The following is a 26,352-nucleotide window of genomic DNA, read 5'->3' on the forward strand; positions in this document are numbered from 1 at the left end:
TAGATTTTCATCACATACTGGACCATTTTGAAGTATTTTCTTACTGCTGCTGTCATTGAAAATCAATCATTTGAAAATGTCAATTCAGTTTGAGAAGGAGTAACTAAAGTCAGATGTATAAGTATTACAGTGGAGTAAAGGGAATTACAGAAGCATGAGAGAGGAGCTGGCCAAAGTTGATTGGAAGGAGACACTAATAGGGATGATGGCAGAACAGCAATGACAGGAGTTTCTGGGAGCAGTTCAGAAGGTGCAGGATAGATACAACCCAAAGAAGAAGTATTCTAAAAGGAGGATGACACAGCCATAGCAGATGGGAGAAATCAAAGGCAACATTAAAACAAAAGAGATGGCATATAATAGAGCAAAAATTATTAGAAATTAGAGACTTGGGGAGCTTTTAAAAACAAACAGAAGGCCATAAGGAGAGAAGATACGAAACTTGAAATTAAGCTAGCTGATAACATAAAAGCAGACACCAAAAGGTTTTTCAGATACAGTATATAAAGAGTAAGAGAGGCAAGAAAAGATAGCGGACCGCTGGAAAATGACTCAGGAGAGGAAATAATTTGGATCAAAGAAATGGCAGACAGATTTATTAAGCATCAATTTTCACTGTGGAAGACACTAGCAGTATGTCAGAATTCAAGGGTGTCAAGGGCAGAAGTGAATCGAGATGCTATTATTAAAGAGAAGGTATTTGGGAAGCTGAAAGGTCTGAAGGTAAATAAGTCACTTGGACCAGATGGACTACATCCCAGGATTCCGAAGGAGGTAGCTGAAGAGATTGTGGAGGCATTATCAATGATCTTTCAAGAATCATTAGTTTCTGGAATGGTACTGGAGGATTGGAAAATTGCAAATATAACTCCACTGTTTAAGAAGGGAGAGAGGCAGAAAAAGGGGAATTTTAGACTGACTTCAATGGGTGGGAATATGTTGGAGTCTATTATTAAAAATGAGAATTCAGGATACTTCAAGTCACATGATAAAATAGGACATAGCCTCAGAAAAGAGGGTCATCCATATAGAATAGAGGTGAGGAGGAATTTCTTTAGGTCAAAGTTCAAAGTAAATTTATTATAAAAGTAGACGTATGTCACCATATACAACCCTGAGATTCATTTTCTTGCTGGCATACTGAATAAATCCATCAGAGAATAATAACCATAATAACCACAGTCAGTGACAGACTGCACAAATTGGGCATTCATCCAGTGTGCAAAAGACAACAAACTGTGCAAATATGAAAATAACAATAACAAAAAAATAAAAAAGCAATAAATATTGAGAACATGAGATAAACAGTCTCTGAAAATGAGTCCTTAGGTTGTGTGAACATTTCAATGCTGAGGCAGGTGAAGTTATCCCCTTGGTTCCAGAGCCTGACGGTTGAGGGGTAGTAACTGTTCCTGAACCTGGTGGTGTGAGTCCTGAGGCTCCTGTACCTCCTTCCTGATGGCAGCAGTGAGAAGAGAGAGTCCTGCTGAAGGGTTTTGGCCTGAAATATCGACTGTACTTTTTTCCATAGATGTTGCCTGGCCTGCTGATTTCCTCCAGCATTGTGTGTGTGTTGCATGTCCTGGGTGGTGTGGGTCTCTGATAATGGATGACATGCCTGTGACAGCATTTCGTATAGATGTGATCATTGGTGGGGAGGCCTTTACCTGTGATGTTCTGGGCCATGTAAACTACTTTCTGTAGTATTTTCCATTGAAAGGCTCTGGTGCTTCCGTACCAGACTGAGATACAGACAGTGAGTATACTCTCCACTGTACGTACATCTATAGAAGTTTGTCCAAGTTTTAGATGTCATGCTGAGTCTACACGAACTCCTGAGGAAGTAGAGGTACCTCTGTGCTCTCCTCATAATTGCACTTACATGCCGGGCCCAGGAGAGGCCCTTTGAAATAATAACACCAAGGAATTTAAAGTTGCTGACCCTCTCCACCTCTGATCCTCTGATAAGTACTGGCTCATGGACCTCCCGTTTCTCCCTCTTGCTGTTGATAATCAGCTCCTTTGTCTTGCTGACATTGCATAAGAGGTTGTTGTCATGGCACACTGCGTCACATTTTCAATCTCCCCCTTACATATGTGTTAACTGCTCACCATCTTTGGTTCAGACAACAACAGTGGTGATGTAGAATGTGGCCTCAGAGCTGTGCTTAGCCACACAGAAGTAAGTGTGAGGTGAGTAGTGCACGTGGCTAAGCACATGGCCTTGTGGTGTACCTATGCTGATTGAGGTCATAGAGGAAACGTTGTTGCTAATCCAAACTGAATGGGGTATGCAAGTGAAGAAATTGAGGATCCAATTACACAAGGAGGTATTGGGCTCAAGGTCTTGAAGCTTATTGATTATTTTTGAGCAGATGGTGATATTGAAAGCCGAGCTATAATCGATAAAGAGCATCTTGATGTATGCATCTTTGCTGTCCAGATGGTCAAGGTGAGCGAACAGCCAATAAGTTGGCATCTGCTGTGGACCTGTTGCTCCGGTAAGCAAATTTGAGCAGTTCAAAGTTGCTTCTCAGGCAGGAGTTGATATGTTTTATGACCAACCTCTCAAAACACTTCATCTCTGTGGATGTAAGTGCTACTGGACGATAGTCACTGAGGCAGATTACCACGTTCTCCTTAGTCACCGGTATAAATGAAACCTACTTGAAACAGGTGAATACCTCAGAATGCTGAAGTTAAATTAAAGATCTCAGTGAACACTCCAGCCAGTTGGTCAGCACAGTTCTTTACTACTTGGCCAGGGCTGGATGCTTTTCATGGATTCACCCAGCCGAAGGCTGCTCGTACATCAGCCTCTTAGTCTGAAATCATAAGATTATCATAGGCTGTGGGAGTTGTGGTGACTCCATCTTTTGATAGTCAAAGAAGGCATTGAGCTTATCTAGAAGTGAAGCCCTGCTGTCGCCAATGTCACTTGATTTTACTTTATGCGGTGATAGTATTCAAACCCTGTCACTGCAGTCGAGCATCCTTTGTTGGGTCAAGTTTGCCACTTTGCCCATGAGATAGCTTTTGGAAGATCGTACCTGGATCTCTTGTAACTTTTTTGGTCTCCGGACTTCAATGCAACTGATCTGGTCCTGAGCAGACTGCAGATTTCATGTTTCATCCAGGTCTTCCGGTTGGGGAAGACTCTGAATGATTTTGTGGTGACACACTTGTCTACAACTGCTGTTAGAAAGCCTGTGACAGCTCTGGTGTCTTCATTCATATCCACAGATGAGGCCGTGAACACAGCCCAGTCTCCCAATTTGAAGCAATCCCATAGCCACTCCTCTGCCCCCACGACCACCTCCTAGGATCACTCTTTGTTGTCCTAATCTTTGGAGTTTTGCTCTTTAGCCTCCGTGTGTAAGCAGGTAGGAGAAGGGCAGCAAGTGATCAGATTTACCCAGAGGGTAGTGAATCTGTGGAATTCATTACCATAGATAGCTGTAAAAGCCAAGTCATTGGGTATGTTTAATGCAGAGGTTATTAAGTTCTTGATTAGTAAGGGTGTCAAAGGTTATGGGGAGAAGGCAGTAGAGTGGTGTTAAGAATAGGGTTGAGAAAGGGATTGAGGGAGAAGAAAGGTATGCACGTTTTATTCATGGATTGAAGGGGTGAGTAAAACAACACGTATGTGAATCCCTGTAGCACGTGTTGACCTTGTGATCTCTGTCTTAGAGGCCGATGTCAGAACAACTTTCATGAAAAGGAATCCTCGCAAGGTATCAAACCCTGATGGCACACCTGACAGGGCTCTGAAAACTTGAGCCGACTAACTGATGAGAGTTTTCAAGGACATCTTCAATCTTTCACTGCTCCAGTTCCCACCTGCTTCAGAGGGGTGACATTCATACCAGTGCTCAAGGAGACCAGGGTGAGCTGTTTCAATGACTATCACCCAATTGCACTTATCTATTGTGATAAAGCACTTTGAAAGGTTGGATGTGTCCAGAATCAGGGGCTGTCTCAGCAAGGACTGAACCTGCTGCTACAATTTGCCTATCACCACAATAGGTGCTTTCTCAGTGACTCTCCACTTGGCCTCAGATCACCTAGACAATAACAATACCTACTTCAGGATGCTGTTTATTCATGCAGCTCAGCATTCAGCATAATCATTCCCTCAGTTATGATCAACAAGCACCAAATCCTGGGCTTCTGTACCTCCCTCTGCAACTGGATCCTTGACTTCCTCACTGCAGTCTGTGCAGACTGGAAATAACATCTCCTCCTTACTGACTATCAACACTGGAGCCCACTGCCCTACTCTCTCTACGGCCACGACTGTCTGGTTATACAAAGCTCAAACGTCATCTTTAAATTTACTGATGACACAACTACTGTTGGCAGAATTTCAGATGGTGACAAGGAGGGGTACAAGAGCAAGTTAGATCAGTGTTTGAGTGGTGTCACGACAGCAGTCTTCCACTCAATGTCAGTATGACCAAGGGATTGATTATGGGCTGCAGGAAGGGGAAGTCGAGGGAACACACACCAGTCCTTACCTAGGGATCAGCAACGTAAAGGGTGAACAGTTTCAAAATCCTGGGTGTCAACATTTCTGAATATCTATGCAGAGCCCAACATATTGATGTGATTACAAAGAAGGCACGACAGTGGCTACATTTCATTAGGAGTCTGAAGAGACCTGGCATGTCACCAAAGACTGCTGCAAATTTCTACAGATGTACTGTGGAGCTGCAGAAATCTGTAAACTCAGCCAGCTCCATCATAGGCACTAGCCTCCCCAGCATTGTGAACACCTTCAATGGCGATGGCTCAAAAAGACAGCACCGATCTCTCAGAACGTTCTCACTGCTGCCATCAAGGAAGAGGTATGGGAGCCTGAAGACACACACACCATATCTTATTGTAATTTATAGCTTTTTAAAATTATTATTATGTTTTGCAATGTACTGCCATTGCAAAACAATAACAAATGCCAGTGATATTAAACCTGATTCTGACTCTGATTCTGAATGAGGTAATAAATCAGGAATATTAAAATAGTGGAGCAGACTCAATGGGCCAAATGGCCTAATTCTGCTCCTATGTCTTGTGGTCTCATCATTTTAAACCTGGTTAGTCTAAGAGTTAAACCTCATCACAGTAAGTAGTCAGAGCTGAACGGTATCAGAACGTGAAAGGCTTCATCATTCGATCTGATTATTTCCAGTAGCTATTTTACATAAAAGATTGCATCTTCTGAAGATAGAGCTGTGAAGTTCTATTTTTTAATAGCTGAGTGGTTTGTAATGGCATTAATGAGTCATTATTCTAGTTGGTGAAAATCAGCTATTAGTTTTAGTAACATTCTCAGCAAGTGCATATTTCAAAACAATATTGCAGTGGTCTGGACAATTGAGAGGCAGAAAAGGGGAGCAAGTTAATTGGTTACATGTTCTAGTGATGGAATGACGTGTGATTTTGTAGTCATGGCCTTTTTTAAATCTGCAGGCCAGTCCATGGAGTGACAAAATTGCAAATTCTAGAAGAACTCCTATACAGGTCATCTATGTAAAGAGAAACTTGTTAACATTTCTAAAAGGTCCTAACCCAATTGTTTTGGATTTTTGTTTCCAATTTCATCACCTGTAGCTTTACACCATTCCTTTGTGGTAAAATTGGGTTGGTCCAAGGCTGTTGATGACAGAGTGAGCTCCAGTCATCGATAATGGGGCTCTCAGTTTCAGATCAATCTTGACTGTTTTTGTGTGCCCCACATACAAGGACAAGTTCAATTTGGAGTGGGACAGTTTATTTGCCCTTTGTTTACATTTACCTGAAAGTGTGAAAGTGACAGTCAAATCATGAGCAAAGGCACATCAATAAAACATCTTAAAGAAAAAGCTCTGCACCATGGGTTCCAAACCTGGCGTCCATGGACCCCCTGCTTAATGGTATTGGTCCATGGCAAATAAAAGGTTGAGAACCCCTTCTCTAAGCTATATCTGACAAAACAGTACTGGGTTGCCAGTATAAAGGAACTTACCAAGAAAGGCTCCTCAGGTCATTTGGAAGGGTGCTAACCTCTTCACTGGAGGAATGCAGATCGGCACCTCATGATATTCGAAGACATGATCAGAGTAGACACGGTCAGAAGTCTTTGCCTACCGTATTTTCTTTTCAGGCATCAGCTTGCGCTAAGATTTTTTAAAAATACTGCTTCCCGTCTCAGAGGAAAAGATCTCAGTAATGAGAAATGCTACTTGTAGGACCGTGTTTCACTGCCAAGTTTGAAAACATAGCACCAGAAATGTCAAATGTTAGGAACTTCTGAATGTTTAATTTAATATTGGAATTTCCAAATTTCCATGAGTCAATTTTCAGAAGGCTGTACCACCAATTCCACTAGGCAGTGAAAGTATCCCTTTCGGACCCTGGAGATCTTCTTAATGATTGCTTTTGTGCCTCCACCAGTGAGAATCCACTTGTGGTTTCAGGCTGTCAGAAGCCGTGAGAAGTTAGTGTAGATCTTAAACAGATTGCTAAAAAAAAAGTTGCAAGAGCTAATTCCCAGTGGCAGAAGCTGGTTCTGAAACTGTGCACATTTCAACCTCACAAAATCTTTATTTCCATCTGGTGGCAGCTGCACTTTATAATTCCCAGTCAAATTCGTTCTGGATGTATCGCAAGTGTGGAAGGAGAAACACCAGAAGAGCAGTATCACTGGCTCCACTAAACCTTATTTGAATAAGGTCACACTTGAAGAGTGGAGCACAAGAAGAGCCAAAAATCTCAAGGCAGCATGGAGTGAGAGTGAGAAGCAGAGAAAACGTCAGAAAGAATAATGATGCAATGAAAATATGCTAAGCAGGCACTGCTGTTCATAGATCCTTATATCTCATATTTCTTAACCAGGACGCCATTTGGCCTGTCAAATCAACGCTGACACTCAGTACTTTCCCATCTGTCTCATTCCCCCACTTATCAGCTTGCAGCTCATTCTCTCTCATATGCCCATCATGAACCCTGGTTCCCCTGTCAACTGTTTTCATTATGGGTAATATACAGTGGAAGGAACCTGGAGCAAGACCATCACAGGCAGAATGTGCAGAGTCCAAAAGGACAGCATGGAAAGTCAGGGTTAAATTGGACCACTGGAGCTATTGTGTGCAACAGTAACACAAATTACTGTGCCTCTGCGCTGCACATTTACCCAGCATGGGTGTTAATAAACAAAAACTTTGAAACTGTATGTCCTAAACATATATTGTTAAAAAGATTTTCAAAATCTTTACTTTCTTCTAAACAACAGATAAACAAGAAACCTGAGAATACACATCCATAATTCCTTGACAGTGGTGTCAAAGGCCGATAGGGTTGTAAAGAGAACTTCGGGCACATTGCCCTTCATAGGAGATGGGATGTCATGTTGAAGTGTATAAGTCTCGGTGAGGCCTAATTTACGGTATTATGTGCAGATCTGCTCAGCTACCTCCAGGAAATACATACACTGTACAAGACTGAAGAACAGAGAAAATTGATAAGGATGTTTCTGGGACTTGATGACCTGAGTTATAGGGAAAGGCTGAATACATTAGGATGTTGTTCCCTGGAGCATAGGAGAATGAGGGGAGATTTGGTGGAGGTGTACAAAATTATGAGGAGTATAAATGTAAGCAAGCATTTTCCACTGAGCTTGGGTGAGACTAACCTATGGGTAATGGATTAGGGTGAAACATGAAATGTTTAAGGAACTTCTTCACTCTGAGGATGGCGATAGTGTGGAAAGAGCTGCCGATGGAAGTGATGGATGCAGATTTAATTTCAACATTTAAGAGAAAATTGGATAGGTTCAAGTTCAAGTTTATTGTTTTCTGACTGTGTATATATACAACTGAATGAAACAATGTTTCTCCTGACCACAGTGCATCCACAAAACATATAAAACAAGAGCATATAAACCAAAATATTTCCATAAATGTTAATAAAATATCATTCCAAATGCATGCAGCACAGGTAAAGAGTAAATAGTATAGTATCCAATAAACCAATCGTTGTCCTAGTAATGAGGCCTCGGTGGTAGCAAGGTATTCATCAGTCTCTCAGCCTGAGGGAAGAAACTATACCCAGACTAGCAGCCCTAGTCTTGTTGCTTCTGTACCTCCTTCCTGACAGTATTGTGTCAAGGTGTTGTGGCTCCAGGTTAGATCATCCGTCAGGTGCACACCAATGAGCTTGGTGCTCTTCACTCTCTCCACTGAGGAGCCATTGAGGCTCAATGGAGAATGGTTGACCTGTGCCTTCCTGAAGCCCACAATCATCTCTATTGTCTTGTCCACATTGAGTCTCAGGTTGTTGCTCCCAAACCATTTACCAAGCCTCTCTACCTCCTCAATGTATGCCGACTTATCATTGTTGCTGATTAGGCCAATCACTGTAGTATCATCAGTGAAACTGATGATGTGGTTTGTGCTGAACATGGCAGTGTAGTCTTGAGTCAACAGTGTGAACAGCAACGGGCTGAACACACAGCCCTCGGGTGGGGGGAGGAGTAACACGGGGGGAATATCAGTGTGAACGGGCAACGGGCTGAACACACAGCCCTCGGGTGGGGGGAGGGGTAACACGGGGGGAATATCAGTGTGAACGGGCAACGGGCTGAACACACAGCCCTCGGGTGGGGGGGAGGGGTAACACGGGGGGAATATCAGTGTGAACGGGCAACGGGCTGAACACACAGCCCTCGGGTGGGGGGAGGGGTAACACGGGGGGAATATCAGTGTGAACGGGCAACGGGCTGAACACACATCCCTCGAGTGGGGGGAGGGGTAACACGGGGGGGGTATCAGTGCTCAGCGTGTTGGAGCTGGAGATGTTGCTGCCAACTCGGACTGACTGGGGTCTTTCTGTTAAGATCTAGTTATAGAGAGAGCTGTTGAATCCCAACAAGGACAGTTTACCCACCAGCCTCTGAGGGATAATCAGGTTAAAAGCTGAGATGAAGTCAATGACCAGCCTCCTGGCGTATGAGATTATTTTCTAGGTGGAACAGGACAGAGTGGAGGGCTGAGGCTATAGCATCATCAGTGGACCGGTCTGAATGGTAGCAAACTGGATCCATTACCAGCCACTCAAAGTACTTCATGATTGTTGAAATAAGTACCACTGGGCAGTAATCATTTAGGCCAGTTACTGCTGCTCTCTTGGTGGTAGCCACCTTGATGCCTGCAGGGTCACTGGACTGTTTCAAAGCGACATTAAAGATGTCCATTAAGACCTCTGATGGCTGATTCACACAAGGCCTCAGCACCTGAGCAGGTAGGTTGTCCAGCTTTGCCTGGGTTTGCCCAGGCTAGGACCCTCCTCACCTTGGCTGCTGCCAGAGTGTGTGCCTACTCCTCGAGGGGAGAGGGGGCTTTCCACATGTCACATCGTTCAATGCATCAAATCATGCATAGAGGGAATTCAGCCTATCAGGAAATGAGGCATATTTGCCACTGACGCCCATGGTAGACTTATAATCTGTTAAGGTACATAGATGCGAGGGGTGTGGAGAGCTATGGTCCAGCTGCAGGTCAATGGGTCTAGGCAGATTAATAGTTTGGAATGGATTAGACGGGCTGAAGGGCCTACTTCTGTGCTGTAGTGTTCAATGACTCTATAACTTCAAAATTTGTAGGTTACCCCTCAAGTCACATGCTGTTCTTTCATCTCCAATATAACTCAGCAGTTCCATGTGACAGAACTTGAATAAAGATGAGTTCCAGAGCACAGAGGAGAGAACAGTATAGGCTAGGGTGGAGGTGGCAGGGAACACAGTCTACATTTGCTGCTAGAGTTGAGGGATGGATACAAAAATTTGACATGTTCTTTGGAGAGGACAAAAGCTGATGCTGGAATCTAGAGCAAAAAACAAACTGCTGAAAGAATCCAAACTAACATCGGCAGGGGCTTCTGTTTCAGACTTCCCAGTTCAGTCCCAGTCAATATATCAATACAATACAATCAATTCACCAGAAACAATTCCATTGTATCCATAGATATGTGCTTCAGCATGAAGTGAGACAAGAAATATTTCAAAGGTGAAAATGTGTATGGTGAAGATACATTGTCCAACGGCTATCTCAAGGTCAATTATGACAGCAAAATTTTATCTTCAGTACTTACCATGGAAAGTGAGGCTAGTTAATGGAAAGATGTTATGACAGTTGTCAAAACAAATGGCTTTAGTTATCTAAATTATTAATTACAGGAGATTTCTGATCACCATGTATTGATGCTCATCAGGTACTGACCGTGGTCTTCCAGTCAAGGTGGCGCCAAGTTCTAATGTCCGTTGAGGTCGGGGCTCAGACTTTATTGCTTTTTTGGTTTGTAGGGATGTTTTTGAGGACTGTGTGGAGTTAGGGGACAGAGGAGGGTTTAGGGAGATGGGATGAAGGGAGACAGAAGCCAGGGACAGTAAATGAAGAGTCAATGGCAGGAGCCAGAGTCCAGATCAGAGAGTTCCACAGTAGGAAGCCTGTGATCTCTGTGGAGGGATGATGGATTGGTGGGCCCTGTGGATCAGTGTTGGTGACCTCCCTGATACGTGAATCACGATAGGTCAGTGAGTCATGGGATCAGAGGACCAGGCAGACAGGAAGCATGAGTGCTGATGATACCCCAGGACAGTGAGATCACAGGGTAAGAAGTCCATGTGAGTCTGGAGGTTGAGGCCTGGATTTCAAAGTCAGAATCAGAATAAGGTTTAATATCACTGGAATAGTTAGTGAAATTTGTTGTTTTACAGCAGCAATACATTGCAATACATAATTTTAAAACAATAAATTAACAATAAGAAGTTTATATGAAAAAATACATTAAATAAGTAGCGCAAAAAAAAAGAGAGGAAACAAAATAGTGAGATATTTTTCATGAGGTCATTGTCCATTCAGAAATCTGATGGCAGAGGGGAAGAAACTGTTCCTGAAACATTGAGTGTGTGTCTTCAGGATCCTGTACCTCCTGCTTGATGTTAGCACTGAGAAGAGGGAATGTCCAGGGTGACAGGGATCTTTAATGATGCATGCAGCCTTTTTGAGGCATGGCCTTTAGAAGGTGTCCTCAATGCTGGGGAAACTAGCACCCATGGTGGAGGTAGCTGAGTTTGCAACTTTCTGCAGCTTTTTCTGATGCTGCTCAGTGACCTCTCCATACCAGCCAGTGATGCAACCAGTTAGAATGCTCTCCATATCTGTAGAAATGTACCATGTCTCATGATGGCCAAGTCCTGAGGTCAATACTGATGGTTAAAGCCAGAATGATGAAGACAGAAGTTGGTGAGCCCAGAATTAAGGCTGGTTGGTTGAAACCCCTTGAAATGGTATGTCCAGAAGTTAGAGTCCCAATGTTTGCAAGTTTGCAAGTCTAGGTCAGGAACTGCCCCCTAGGTCCGAGAGCCCTGTGATCAGAGGTCCATGTGAGTACAGGGTTTGAGGCCAATAGTCTCATGATTGATGAGTCCTGGGGTCAATACTGAAGGCAAAACACGGAAACAAAGGCCCAACAAGCAAAGACCCTTGTTACGCTTATCCAGAAGTCAGAGGCATGATATCTGCGAGTCTGGAGTTAGAGGCCCCAAAGCAGCTTTCCCTGGGGTGGGAGGCCTGACTGAGTTGAATACAATGAGATTGGTTTAGTATTTGTGTAAATGGGAGATTGGTGCAGGTTCCGTGTGCTGACAGTCTATGACTCATTGAGTGCCATACAGACACTAGACAAGGAGTATAGAGCGCCACACAGACACTAGAAAAGGAGTATAGAGTGCCATACAGGCACGAGACAAAGAGTATAGAATGCCATACAGACACTAGACAAGGAGTATAGAGCGCCATACAGACACGAGACAAGGAGTATAGAGCGCCATACAGACACGAGACAAGGAGTATAGAGCGCCATACAGACACTAGACAAGGAGTATAGAGCGCCATACAGACACTAGACAAGGAGTATAGACCGCCACACAGACACTAGACAAGGAGTATAGAGCGCCATACAGACACTAGACAAGGAGTATCGAGCTCCAAACAGACACTAGACAATGAGTATAGAGCTCCATACAGACACTAGACAAGGAGTATAGAGTGCCATACAGACACTAGACAAGGAGTATAGAGCGCCATACGGACACTAGACAAGGAGTATAGAGCGCCATACAGACACTAGACAAGGAGTATAGAGCGCCATACGGACACTAGACAAGGAGTATAGAGCTCCATACAGACACGAGACAAGGAGTATAGAGCACCATACAGACACCAGACAAGGAGTATAGAGCTCCATACAGACACCAGACAAGGAGTATAGAGCTCCATACAGACACGAGACAAGGAGTATAGAGCTCCATACAGGCATGAGACAAGGAGTATAGAGCTCCATACAGACACGAGACAAGGAGTATAGAGCTCCATACAGACATGAGACAAGGAGTATAGAGCGCCATACAGACACTAGACAAGGAGTATAGAGCTCCATACAGACACGAGACAAGGAGTATAGAGCACCATACAGACACCAGACAAGGAGTATAGAGCTCCATACAGACACCAGACAAGGAGTATAGAGCTCCATACAGACACGAGACAAGGAGTATAGAGCTCCATACAGGCATGAGACAAGGAGTATAGAGCTCCATACAGACACGAGACAAGGAGTATAGAGCTCCATACAGACACGAGACAAGGAGTATAGAGCGCCATACAGACACTAGACAAGGAGTATCGAGCTCCATACAGACACGAGACAAGGAGTATAGAGCGCCATACAGACACTAGACAAGGAGTCTGACAATTCAGATCCAGTTTTGCAGCCAAGGGAGATGATGTTGAGTTCGCTGTACACACAAAATGCTCAAGGAACTCATCAATCAAGTCAGACAGCATCAATGGATGGATAACATCAATGTTTCAAGCCAAGACTCTTCATCAGGACTGAAATGGGAAGGGAGCAGAAGCCAGAAGGGCAAGAGATTACAAGCTGGCAGGTGATACATGAGACCAGATGAGGCGGAAGATGAATGAGTGGGGGAATGGGGAAATTAAGTAAAAGCAGGGATGTGATAGATGGAAGAATTAATTGGCTGAAGAAGAAGGAATGTAATAGGAGGGAATAGTGGACCATGGAAGGAGAAGGGGGATAAGAGGGATATGAGGGACATGTGAGGAGATGAGAAGTGGTGAGATAGTAACCTGAATGGGTAACAGAATATAAGGGGTTCGGGTGGAGTAATTACTGTAAGTTAGTTGTTCGTTTCCATGCCTTGTGGTGCATCGAGTGAAAATCTTGCCGTTTCTTTAGCATTTTTGTCTATTTTTTATGAAGCTGAGTTGCTAACGCAACTCTCAACCCAGCTCAATTGGAAAGAATGCAAGGAGCCAGCCAGATTCATACCCAGGACTACTTGCCTCAAAGTCCAGTGTGGATGCCACCTCACCACCGGCCAGTTATTCTGGAAGCTGGGGAAATCCTTAAAAAGATGCAGTCTGCTACCAACTTACTGTCCTCCCGCCTACCATTCCCCCCTCCCCAATTGGTAAGCTTCCAATAAGAGCTAAAACAGATAATAATAATCAAACGAACCACAGTGCTGACACTGATCGGGTGTCTTGCTCACTTCCTCCAGCACATACAACAATTCTGATGCCCAATTGCACAACTTTTTGATGAAAATGTATTTCCCTGCTACATCTCTGATGTCTTACTGAACCTTCAGTAGATTATTGACAGCCTCCTCCAAATAAAAACAAAAATACCTATTGCTCCTCATTGCTGGCACGTTGATTTCTGTACTCTGCAGACTTTGCTTTAAGACTGCTGAAACCCTGCAGAAAGTTATAAGCTCAGTTGATATTAATATCAGATGCATCATCCTGAGTCAATAGAGATCAGCATTCTTCATGGCCAAACATCTTACAGCACCACTGGAGTTATCAAGATCCTATGCACAACAGCAACCAGATTATTCAGAATGTTATAAATATTGACAGCTCAAAAAATAAACTATGAGAGAAGAACTTGAACTTCCCACTGAAAATATGCAGTGTTACTGACTCTGCTTAGCAGCTCATTGCCGATGACTTAACTGATGTAAACTTTTAATGATAGTCTCCTGCCAACAGTAATGAACCATATGTTTCACATGCTTCTCGTGTAGCTACAAATGTGCTGCCTTATGGACCCAGAATCCTCAACTGCAAGGGATTCCATTCCCCCAGTATTCAGATAGAGAGTGATGTCAGCCATGACATTAGATTGCTTTCATCCTTCCATAGCATGTGGGTGCAAATGGCAAAGTCAGCATTTATTGATCAGCACTGTATGCCCTTGGTGACTCAGCTTCTCGAAATGTGTAACCAGTAAGATCAATTAGGTAAAGATCCTCATGATTATGTGATAACAACAAAGTTGAGAAACTTTGAGAAACTAGTTGAGAAACTTGCAAGTGGCGATGTTCTCGTGTGCCTGGTACATTTGTCCTTCCAGGCAATAAAAGTCACATGTTTAGAAGGTGCTGTTGAGTAAGTCTTAATGAGTAGATGCAGTACATCTGGCAGATGACTCATAGTACGCTGCAACATGTCATCACTGGCTGAATTGTACATTTAACATGGTTTCTGTTAGTCATTGGGCTGTTCTGTCTTTTGCTGTATCAAACCTTTAGACTTTTTCAAATTGCAATCATCCAGGTTGGTGGTGAATATTTAATCATGTTCTTGATATGCCTTCAACTCTGGGGAGTCAGGAGATGAGTCACCAGACAGCCATTCATTAATCTGCCATGATGCCAACTGTATTTGTATGACTGGTACAGTTAAGTTTCTAATCAATGGTTACTTCTAAGATGTTGACAGTCAGGCAATCCAATAATTTTAATGCCATTTTGTATCAAGGCAGCTGTGTTCAGGTGGAAATGGCCTTTTTCTGGTACCTGAGCATTTGGAAATGGTGAAACCAGTTGGAAGATATTGCCCCGTTTGATCTTATAATGGAGGAAAGGCTGTTGACGAAGTAGTAGATGATCAGTAGGCTGGAATATTACCCTGGAATATGAAATCTTTGGCCCTCAAAAACTATAACCATTTTCATTCTGTGTTCATGCAGAACTTTCCTTTTGATTCCAATTGATTTTAATTTTATAATGTTCCTGAAGGAACCTGGAGGAAAAATTGAGTACATACCATTATTTGCTGATAACATAACCACTGCTCACTAAAGTACACTAGCAGATTTTCAACCCTTAAAAGAACACAGAGTGACCAACAGGCTGAGATATATACGTAATTTGCTTAAGAGATTATAATCATAGTGCAGTACGATAGCAATATATTAGATGAACAGTAGATGTATGACAATTTCTCAAGAAATGAAATGTATCACAACAATGTCTTCTCAGTTTCCTTCTTATGTTAGATGGAGGGACTTTAATCACAGCTTATCTTCCATTGAACTGATCCTCTTTTCATCTCAGCAGTTTAGAAAGAGGACTTTTCAAGACACACTTTAATTCTGTATAGCTGGATCATTGCATTCAGAAAATACTATACAGAGAGTAACTACGACAAAGATGGAGAGCTTCCCACTCATACTCACTGAATGCTTCCCTTATAATCCTGACACATTCTTCCATCACTTATATGAAATATTCCTTTCATCCAGGTCAGTACCCTAGAATTCATTCTATCACAGCAAAAGGACTAGATATCTATTTGGTAAAGAATGTATTAGATTTTTTGTATGTAATTTATATTAATTCAAATAATTAACTGAGATTTTTCTCTTTAATTAGAGACAAAGAATGATCTAATACTTTCAGTACAAGACTTTCAATGCTTTCATTCTATATGTAATAGATTTATGAAGCAATAGCATTTACTTTTAAGTTATTTAAGCTCCTAATAAAATGATCTATGAGTAGTGATTGATGTTTGTGGCCTACAGTAGAAGGAGTCAATTTTAGAAAACCTAGCACATTTATTTTTCAACATAGTCCCCTCCTACATGTACACACTTAGTCCAGCGGTCGTGGAGCACACAGATCCCTTCTTTGTAGAAGTGGTCCACAGCGGGGGGGGGGGGGGGGGGGGGGGGGGGGAGGTGATTGATAAGTTTGTGGCCTAAGGTACAAGGAGATGAGTTATTAACTTCAAGCTTTCTGCATAATCAGTCAAAGAGTTGAACTGCACGTGTATGTAACGAGAGCATCTTGAACCTCCAGGTGGTCCACAGAAGGGGTGATTGACAAGTTTGTAGCCTAAGGTAGTAGGAGATGAGTTATACAGCTCTCGTTACATGCACGTGCAGTTCAAATCTTTGAGTGATTATGCAGAAAGTTTGAAGTTAATAACTCATCTCCTTCTACCTTAGGCCACAAATTTATCAATCGTCCCATGCTGTGAACCACATCTGGAGGTCCAAGACGCCAACTTCTACAAAGAAGGTGTCCATATGCTCCATGACCGCTGGACTAAGTGTGTAAATGTAGGAAAAATAAATGTGCTAGATTTTCTGAAATTGTCTCCTTCTACCTTAGGCCACTAATTTATCAATCACCTCTCATATATTATCCAAGACTAAGATATTATCAACAAGTAATTTAAATGTCTTACTGGTCAGGGTGGATAAATTCTTTCTGATATAGTTGCACCTTAAACACAACATCAATCACTTTTTTAATAGAATGCTGTACCCAACCTGTCACGAGCTTGCATTCACTGATTATCAACTACCTGTACATAAAGCAACACCACTTTATACTAAAGTCATTTTCTTAAATAACATTTGAGGTGACTGCAGCTTTTGTCCCACAGTTATTGTGTTAAATGAAAATAAAGCCATTTACTTGTTTACCTGTTACAAACCCTTTACTTCTGAAAAATTAATCAGGGTTATAGAGGTTCACAACATTTTAAGTGACATAGATAGTCAGAGTCTTCTCCCAGGGCAGGAAAGTCTGGAGTTGTAGAGGTTAAGTCTAAAGTGAGTGGGGAGAAACTTAAAGGTGATTTGTGAGGTTAAGTTTTTCACATAGATTGATGAATATATGGAATGAGCTGCCGAGAAGGGGGGAGAGGCAAATACAATTACATATAAAATGCACTTAGATGGAAAAGGTGTGGAGGGATAAGGGCTTCAGGTAGCCAGACTGGATTGGAGAGCATTGCAGTAGGCATGGATGAGCTGGGTTGAAACCTGGTATTTGGAAGAAGCTCCTATTTTCTGAATTAGAGCTATCTGATCCATCAAGTTATCCAAGCTAATTGAGCAACACACACACACACACAGTGCTGGAGGAACTCAGCTGGCCAGGCAGCATCTGTGGAAAAATTACTCTATTCCATTGATGCAGCCTCCTCTGCTGTGTTGCTTTGGACTTCCAGCATCTACAGGTTTTCTCATGTTTGTGATACTGCTAGCAAACTGAGGGTGGTTAAATAAAAGTAAGTAAGCCAATGCATTACTTGTTTTTCTGAATTTTGATGTTAAATGTTACATGTTTTATGTAAAATGCTTGACAACACAAAATACATTCTCGAGAAAGTTATTAGCTTTGCAAAACTAATTTAAAGTCATAATCGTAACAGTATTTGTTTTATTTCTACAATACATGCTTTGGAACTTGAACAGACTTCTTCATCTGAGATTGCAGTATAGCATGGATACAATTCCAGCATGCCCGCAATGCTTATTTTATAAAGTCTCAGTCACTCAAATTGAAAGTATATGCAACCTTTCAACAAAAAATGCATCCATAGTGAGGCAGTTGCTCTAGAGATATAATTACACTGGACAGAATACACTGATTGGCCAGAAGATGGCCTGATCGGAGGACTTAGTGTATGGTGTGGTATTGGATAAGCTGAGCTTGTTTTCCCTAAAATGAAGGAAGTTGAGGAGTAACCTATTGGAGGCAAAGCCAGCAAAAGGGCATAGATTTAACATGAGAGGAAGAAATTGTAAAGCAGAGCTAAGGTGAACTCACTGAAGATAACTGGAAGTCACTGCTAGATAAGGTTGTAATGCTGAAGCTTTATAAAGCATTGGTCAGACCACATCTGGAGCACTGTGAGCAATTTTCACCCCTATATCTAAGACAGAATGTGCTGGCATTGGAGAGAATCCAAAAGAGGTTCAAGAGAATGATCCCAGGAATGATAGGGTTAAGGTATGAGGAGCAATTGATGGCTCACGGCCTGTACTTGCTGGAGTTTAGAAGAATGGATGGGGATCTCATTGAAACCTACCAAATATTAAAAGATCTAGATAAAGTGTATGTGGAGAGGATATTTCCTAGTGGGAGACACTAGGGACAGAGGGCACAGCTTCAGAATACAAGCATGTTCCTTTAGAACAGAGATGGGAAAGAATTTCTTTAGCCAGAGGTTGTTAAATCTGTGGAATTCATAGCCAGAGATGTCTATGGAGGTTAAATCACTGCATACATTTACAGTAGAGGTTGAAAAGTTCTTGATTACTAAAGACTTCAAAGGTTACGAGAAGAAAGCAGGAGAATTGAGTTGAGAGGGAAAATAAATTGGTCATGATTGAATAGTGGGGCAGACTCAATGGGACAAATGGCCTAATTCTGCTCCTATGTCTTATGGTTTAATGACATGTATTAGATACAATCACTGCATTTGAAAGACATTTAGACAAGCATTGAAGTAGGCTAAACATAAAAGGGTAGAGACCCAGTACAGGTAAATGAGGTTAGTGTAGTTGGCAAAAATATCCATAAGAATGTGGTAGGCCAAAGGCCTGTTCCTATGCTGTATAACTCTCTGTGTCTCTGATTCTGACTCAATCTCAGATGTTCTACTTGAATTCAAAATCTAATATTCATCTTCACAATGCTTTGTTGATTTCATAGCTTGCCTTCAGTGATCCCTTGGAGATTGTTTTTAATTCTGGGAGATCCTTCCACAATCCTAGAGAGTTGCAACCTCAGACGCTCCCAAAGCCCAAATGTCTTGCCAAGTTTTATTAGTCAGAAAATCATTCTTCTTATTTGCTGTCATACTGTTAGTGCTACCTTGTTTATTCAAAGTATCCAAGAGATCTCAGTGCTTATCAACGGCAACCCAATGAGTAGCACCAAGGAGAGAGATACCTTTTACAGCCATGGCTGAAGATGTCTCAGCTACATGAATCACAGAGGCAAAAGAGAGACTGAAGTGGACCTTGAGTGCTATGACAGCTTTCAGAATTCTCAACCACCTCACGGAGAAGGAAATGGTCCATTGCACAATTTTCTGTAATGCAAAGCCACATCATTAGTGTGTGTCAAGAAAAGCAAATGAAAAAAAAATTCTATTTTGGGGGAGCAAATTTTATTCCATCTGAAATTCTTGGGTAATGACTTCTGAATTCTGTCATATTGATTTACGCTTACACTAAAAGTTGTAAAGCAAGGATCACCTGCATTTCTACATCACCTGTTTTATAAACATACCATGGAAAACCATGACTGAGCAACGTTTAACAGAATTACTGTGACTTACAGCATACTCCATAGCTAGGTCATTGTGGCAGGAGCTCAGCTTGCTTGGACAGAAGGTAAAAGGTGAGGAACTGATAAAGGATTTAAGGAATGTGATATCCCATTGGCTATTCCATGCACTATAGTATAGTGGATCACTACATAGCTTGGTGCAGAATAAATAGTTCTATATTGATGTTACTGCAAATCATTTTATGATTCTTTGCATTGATTTCAAAACACCATCTAGCCTATTAGTTTTATTGCCCATATATTCTCTCTTGGAACAGGGTGTTTATAAGCATTCGACATTATAACACTGAAACAAAGAAGCACTTTCCCATGCAACTTAGGTGAGTTTTTACCTCTTCCCTTTCCGTCATCAAGGGACCTAAACAGTCATTAGAGGGCAAGTAGTGATTCATTCACACTTCATCCAATTTAGTTGATTGCATTCAGTGCTTCTGAATACAGTCCCTCTATATTAGAGAAGCCAAATATAGACTGGGTGACCACCTTGCAGTACACCTGCAAGGGAAATCTTGGGTTTCCTGTTCTCTTTAATTCTCCATTCCACTCGCATCCCAGTACCTCAGTCTTTGGTCTCTAATACTAGTTCAGTAAATTTCATTTAAGCTCAAAAACAGCATCTCTTCTTCCATCAATGTATATTGCAGACTTTGGGATTCAATACTAATTCAGCTATTTCAGATAAACAAACTTTCCTGCAATATGAAATTATCATCCAGTAAAATTTACTGTGTTTTCCCTCCCCACAGAGAGAGTCTGACCAGCCTTCTCAATTATTTCAGACTTCCAGCATTTGATGCAGTATTCATCACATGATTCCAACGTTGTTTGATTTCCTTTTCTCTCCTCTCTGATTTTATTCATTTCCGTCTACTCACATCTTCTCTGGGCAGATCTGTGATAAACCTGACTTACCGAGCTTTCGGCAAGCTAGCAGCACCACTTGTATTGTTCATTCTTTCCAGCCTAAAATGCCACAGATATGGCCTTTATTATCTCCAACTCGCTTTCTCTGTAACTTAAGATACCTTCCTAGTTTTGTTGAAAGTTATCTTTTGAAGAGTAATGCATTTCACTCATCTCTTTAATTCTTTACCCTTTACTTTACCTGGTATTTATTCAATTGTTTTTCAAAAGCTGCACTCTGGTTTCATATCAAGCAGTATATTAGCCCAAGGCCTCCCCAACCATAATCAATCGCTGGCAACACAGCAGTGGCTCCATTGACACAGGTTCTATCCTGACCTCAGCTACTATTTGTACAGAGTTTGCACATTCATCACAGGTTCACATTGCTCCACTATCCTCCGACATCCCTAAAATATGCCCACTGTAAGGTGCCCCTATTGTGTAAGTGAATAAGTTTTGAGAGAGTAAAAAGACCCATGAAGAGAATAAAGTTTAAATTAGTTGATATTCAATAGTCTGCAAAGACTTGATGGGCCAAGGGGCCTGTTTCCGTGTTATACAACTTTATTATGAAAGGAAATTTACACATCCTGCCTCAGGTTATTTTGCCAGTCACCTTAAATCTGGGCTCTCTTGCACGTACTTTGTCTCTAGATGTTTATCCTGCATTGTTATTGTTATACTGTCTTCTACCTGAATACACTGTGAGATGATCAGTAAGAACAGCATGCAAGACAAGCTTGTCACATGTGACATGTGGCGATAATGAACCAATACTTTCCAGATGTGTGAAGCCTAAGACAACATTCCAGCCAGGACCAAGTTAGTATTCCGACGCAGTGATTAGAGCCTGGGCAGGTGGGATATAACTGCTAAAGATGGAGTGAAAGAAATCTGAAATCAGAAATTGGACACCTTGGAGAAGCATGGAGATTGTGGAGATAGGATAAAGCTGGAGTTTACAGAGGAGACAAAGCTAAAACCACAGAGAGATGTGAAACAAAGATAATTTTAAAATCAAGGCATTTCCAGAGTGGGAACCAATGTAGATCTGTGAGCACAAGCATCACGGATGAAAGTTTGTTGACCTGAAATTTAACTGATTCTCTCCATGGGGGCTGCCTGACCTGATGAGAATTTCAAGCATTTCCTATCTTTATTATGGACTGTGAATGTTACATTCTTCTCCATTCACTGTCCTATAACTACCTTCTATGCCTCAAATTTTAGGTGTAATTATATGCTCAGTTCTGCTGAAAAGTCAGTTCAGTTCTGCTTCCCTCTCCACTGGTGGTGTTTCTTTATTTTTAATTCCATTTTCCAATATGCATGATATTTTGCTTCTGTTGGTTTTCATTATTTAATGACTATAATTTGAAATGTCTATAATTTCTCCTTAATTCCCATCATTGATCAATACCTGTCTCAGTTGCTATCCTAGTTTCCTATTAATTCATTATTCTGGTCTGTTATAATTTGCAGATTTAACAAGTATGATCATAGCAGCACCATTTTACTGCGAATTGTATCACACAGATATTCAAAAGAGCAGCTGGATGTTTCATACGCCATATGGCACCTTAGGTGATAAAACTGCAGCATGATGAACGTAAACATTTCAAAAATGAACAAGTGTTGCCAGACTGGAATAATGATCAAACCAATCTACTACATAACTAACAAAGCATTTAAAGCAATAGATCATGGCATTCTGCTTATCAGAATTTATTTAAATACCAATAAACCAAGTGGCATAATTTTATCAATTAATCCATTCTGTCTATACTTAGAATATGAATCTGTTATTTTGAAACATTTCTGAGGAAAAGGAGGGATTACCAAGGGAAAAATCAGTCATTACATGATGTTTCAGTTTGCACCTCTTTCCCTACAGTAACCCTGATATTTAAAAATTAAAATCTGATTGAAGACATTAGGAATGCCATCTAGTTTGGGAGTTTCATTTCTCAGGAGTATTGTCAACCACCTACATTTGTAACAAAACATGTCAAAACTCAAGGCCTCCAAGGGCAGTTTGTACATAACATATGCCTGTCTATCAGATTTTGAAGTTGCATGATTATGAAGTATATGTGGCCTTGACACTTCAGAAATAAGAGAATGCCAACATTGGCATTAGTCCTCAAGCACAATCAAAACAGATGACCAAGCAGATTTTGAAAGTCGGCTAAGGAAAATATAGTATATTATGACTCTCAAGTTGGGATGCTACTAGCTGGAAAGATCAGGATTCATGATACCCTAGGGATACAATTTAAATGCAATCTTTGATTGAATGAAAGCATGATCTATTTGTTCATAAACATTCCATCAAGGGTATAGAAATTATGCTTTTTTTTAAAACCAAAATCATTTAAAATAGCAATGCCTGCAGTACAATATGTAATATCAATCACAGACAGATCTACCGGTAGTTGGTTAAACGACTTAAACAGATATTCACAAACTCATAGCAAAACAGCAGCTGAGTTTCACAGGTACCAGCACATCACACAGAAAAAGGAGCCATCTGGAATCTAATATTTCATCACTATTAAAAATAATCTGTTTGAATAATAAATTTAACTTGTGAATATTAAATGGGGTGGGTTATACTTAAAAGAGTTATGTACCATAAATACAATCTAATAAATACTGATAGATTTATGGAAATGACAGCCTCCAGCTACAGCACAATCCATATTTTCGGCAATTTTATAAAACCCTGTTAATAAAAAAAACATACCAACTGCATAACAGAATGACCTTTTATGCCTATAGCTCTGAGCTCTCAATAAATTAAGAAACCAGGGTTATTTGTGATTTTTTTTAAATATTCAGTTTGTTCCTGAAGGCATTTATTTATGTGAGACAGTGGATGTGCTGGTGGTCCTGTAGTGCTTAGACTGTTTACATGTGATTCAGACAAACATGCACCAGTCCTCGGAGAAGGGTCGGCAGGGGTGAGGGTGAGCAGCTCCAAGCTCCTGGGTGTCAATATCTCAGAGAACGCATTCTAGGCCCAACACATACAAACAGCCATAAAGAAGGTGCTGGCCTGAAGAAACATAAAATCTGGAGAACCAATATCCACAGCAAATCAAGGGAAGTGGCTGAATAGACAAAATAAGTGTCTTAGTTCTTTCCAGGTGGTGGAAGAATTGCAGGCTGCCATTTCCTGAATTAACTCTTTCTGCATTGAAGCACTTAGAAATAGACATAACAAAAGCCCTGCCGATAATCTGCTGATCAGAGATATTTTTCAAATAATGAGTTATATATAGGCTATTCTTTGATAAGGAGGAAGAAAATGGGCTGATAGGGTGAGTAGTCCGTGCCTGTGAACTGCAGTGGCCTGGGCCCAATTTTTGACTTGAATTGGTTATAATTAGTGTGAAATGGCCTGATTCCGGACTGCCTTTTGTAGATGCCCTTGGAGAAAGCCCTATCCATGATGCAACTGGCTGAATCCTCTACTCTCTGTAGCCTCCTTGAATTCCTGTGAGTTTAAAGAAAGGCAACATATTAGGGACCCCAGCATGTGGCCCATGCCCTCCTCTGAATGCTTTCATCAGGCAGGAAGTACAGGAGCCTGAAGACCCACATCTCAATGTTCAACAACAACTTCCTCCCCCCCAGTCATCAGGCTCTTGAGCCAACCTAAACAATCCTGTCACTGCCTCGGTCTATAGTCCTTTAACCCTCAATCAACTTGCACTGACATTGTTATGTTTATTTATATCATGTAAATTATGTACAAATTTTATTCATTTAAGGTTATGTTAACTTTTAAGTTTGTCATGGTTTTACTGTACTGCTACTGCAAAAATGTAATTTTTCATGGCATTTATACCCTGTATATGAATGCCTATGACAATAAACTTGAATTTGAACTGGAAAAGGTAGAAAGTTTCACCATACTATTACTATGGTTGAAAATATTGCAACCAAACCAGGTACAAATGAACTACAATCTGAAGAAACAACAACATCAACAGAGCATTTCATTGATTTAGCAGCCTTGTCATAGTCCAATATACCAAGGCACTTCATGGAAGTGATAAAAAGAAAATGCAGAACTATTAAGGCAAATGATTAAAAGCCTACTGAAATAAATGTGTTTTAAGGATTGCCTAAGAGAAAGAGAGTAAGGAGGAAAATAAGTGGAGAGATTTGTGAGACCAAATACATAAAATCATCAGATATAATAACATTAAGGGAGATTGTTCAGCCCATCTAATTTGCATCAATTCTCTGAAGAACAATCCAGTTATGCAACTCTTTGACTCTCCACACATACTTGAATTTTTTTTTCTTTAAGTACGTATTCAATTGTTTTTCACAAGTTTCTGTTGGGTCCATATCCACCAGCCTATCAACCAATACATTCATAAGCTAAATCAATTATTGTGAAAGGCAACCACATGGTTGCCATGATGCTATTACAGTTCAGGACATTGAAGTTTGGCGCCCTTTGTAAAGAATCTGTGGAATGTGTGGATTTTCTTCAAGTGCTCTGGTTTCCTCCCACAATCCAAAGGTAAATAGGTTAATTGGTCATTGTAAATTGGCCTGTGATTAGGTTAGGCTTAAATGGGGGATAATGGGGTTACTGAGCTGCATGGTTTTGAAGGGCCAGTTCTGTGCTGTATTTCTAAATAAAATAAATGAATAATTGTAGTGTTTTCAAAAGCTATCTCTGAGTTATTTGCCAGTCAGTCACCTTGTATCTCAGCTCTCTGTTCAACAGATCCTTACTTATTTAGAAGAAAATTTATCTTGATTTACCTTGGGTAAAGCTTGCATGATTTTAAGTACATATCTCCCACCAGCACTTTCTGCCTTTAGAAGAACATCCACAGTTTTCCCAACCTAAATAGGTAACCATAATCACTCTTCCCTGAATCATCTACCTCTTTTGTATTCTCTCCAGAACAGGGAATACTGTCATAATGTTGATGTCCAAAACTAGACAAGGCTTAAAGCTGACTACTTGCTGGCAGTGTGTTGGACGCATGAAAGCACGGCTGCAACTGGTAGAGTGAAGCAAATTAAGCATACACAGAATGTACAGTGGGTCTGCAAGTATAGGCATCATGGAAGAAAGGTCACGTAAGCTAAAATACAAGCAGCAAAACCCAGAGTGTTTTCCCTTCTCTAGATAGATACTAAAGCTGATTACACTGACAATGCTCTGCTCAGTTTAGCACCAGTAGAGACAGGTCATTGAGTACCTTGCATAACTGGGCTCAGTGAAAGTAATTATTCACTCAACCATGAAAAAAGCACCATAATTTGAGGCACAGAATCAGTGCTAGGAATCATGTGTGATCGTGTAACTTCAGCTAAAGGTCAGTGAAAACTACACAGAGAAATGGAGTAACATGCCATTTGCCCCATAAGAAAAAACCCTCATGGAAAAGTTACCCAAAGAAGTAAGCAGCTTTACAAGAAGGAAAGCAACTGCTGTACTGTACTTACAACCTGTACTATAGGGATCTCCAATGCAAACAGACTGTGAATATCTATCACTTCCCTTTGTTCAAGTGTAGTATGCAAGTGACAGCTAATTTAATCAAATTGACAGGTTGAATATATCAGATTCTCAAAGACTGCCTGCAGCAACATCAAGTAACGTGGGCTGATAGTAGGTAGTCTGAACTCTGAGTCACAATGTCACAGTGAAGGCACTTTTAAGGCATCTTCAGATGCACAGCTCAGGAATAAAAAGTAGAATAACATTTCAAAAGTCACAGTGAACTCTTTATAGTGGACGTCGCAAATGCTAAATCTGTTTTTGTTACGGCCTTTCAGCTACACGTTTGGCAGGTGAGGAAATCCAGTTAATTAGACGAATGCTGAACAGCTCTAAATGCATGCAGTATTTGTTTAGAGATGTTATGATCCTGAAAAGAACACAAAATATCATGGAGCAAATA

Source organism: Hemitrygon akajei, chromosome 13 (genome assembly GCF_048418815.1).
Source record: "Hemitrygon akajei chromosome 13, sHemAka1.3, whole genome shotgun sequence".
In the NCBI taxonomy this organism is placed as follows: domain Eukaryota; kingdom Metazoa; phylum Chordata; class Chondrichthyes; order Myliobatiformes; family Dasyatidae; genus Hemitrygon; species Hemitrygon akajei.